This window comes from Otolemur garnettii, unplaced genomic scaffold, assembly GCF_000181295.1.
Source record: "Otolemur garnettii isolate 467f Iridium unplaced genomic scaffold, OtoGar3 scaffold00045, whole genome shotgun sequence".
Classification (NCBI taxonomy): Eukaryota; Metazoa; Chordata; class Mammalia; order Primates; family Galagidae; genus Otolemur; species Otolemur garnettii.
Window position 1 is genome coordinate 1,069,894 of NW_003852440.1, and position 1,121 is coordinate 1,071,014.

The 1,121-nt window shown below is 41.7% G+C and overlaps 1 protein-coding gene across 2 annotated transcripts in view; it reads right to left on the bottom strand.

Annotated features, from left to right (window-relative positions):
* Positions 1-1,121, bottom strand: part of RAB3GAP2 (RAB3 GTPase activating non-catalytic protein subunit 2) — a 67,903-nt gene that overhangs the window by 49,239 nt on the left and 17,543 nt on the right. The gene's annotated exons all lie outside the window — the stretch shown is intronic.

A 1,121-nucleotide genomic window follows, 5' to 3' on the forward strand; every position in this document is an offset into this window, starting at 1 on the left:
CAACTCCTGGGCTCAAGCGAGTCTCCTGCCTCCACCTCCCAAGTTGCTGGGACCACAGGCGCCCGCCACAACACCCGGCTATTTTTTTTTTTTTTCAGTTGCAGCCATCATTGTTGTTTGATGGGCCCGGGCTTTGAACCTGCCACCTTAGGTGTATGTGGCTGGCACCTTAGCCACCTGAGCCACAGGCGCCAAGCCGCAATATATATATCCTTAACGTCTCTGTAGACAGACTATGTAAGTCTGTCTGTTCAGTAAATTACCATAAACAGAAGTACAGGGGTAAAGGGGACCTGCATTCAAAAAATTTTATTAGGTATTGCTACACTGTATTCCACAGAGATAGTGTTAAATTATATCTCTGCAAAAAATGGTGAGAGAGTACCTGTGCTCTATACTACTCTCAACAGTGAAAACACTTTCAAACATCTAATTTTTTTTTTGCAGTTTTTGGCTGGGGCCAGGTTTGAACCCGCCACCTCTGGTATATGGGGCTAGCGCCCTACTCCTTTGAGCTACAGGCACCACCCCTCAAATATCTACGTTTTAGTTTAGAAATCCCCAATGTTTTATTAATGAAGAGTTACTTTGCATTTCCCTAAGGTTCTTGGAGCAAAAGCAGATAGTCTGAATGCTGCCATCCACAAGCCTGTGGAAAGTAGTAGAGGGAAAAAAACATTTAAATTCACAAGTGCAAAGAGAGAAAGCAGGGGAAAGAGAGCTTAGAGATCTTGGAATAAAGATTTGCTGCTAGATCCCAACATACATACGTAGACTCAGGCAGTGTCTTCAAACTTGGGTATTCATATGGTACCTGAGACACCCTGCAGAGAGGCCTTGCACTCTAATATAGCTCAGAATGAAACAAAAGTTACTGTTAGGTTTCTACTGTTTCATCTACTAATTGCCACACATAAGTAACTACTCCACTCCTTTGCCTAAGAAATTGCTCCTGAAGAAGAGTCCTGGAAAAAGAAGTTCTTTCAGTGAGTTCACAAGCAAACCATTCCCTTGATTTATACAAATTAAAGTGACCAAATAAATCCTTGTAAAAACTGGATTATTCTAAAAGATCACAGTACCTGTCTAATGAATGAATTCATGATTCAACAGGTAAAATG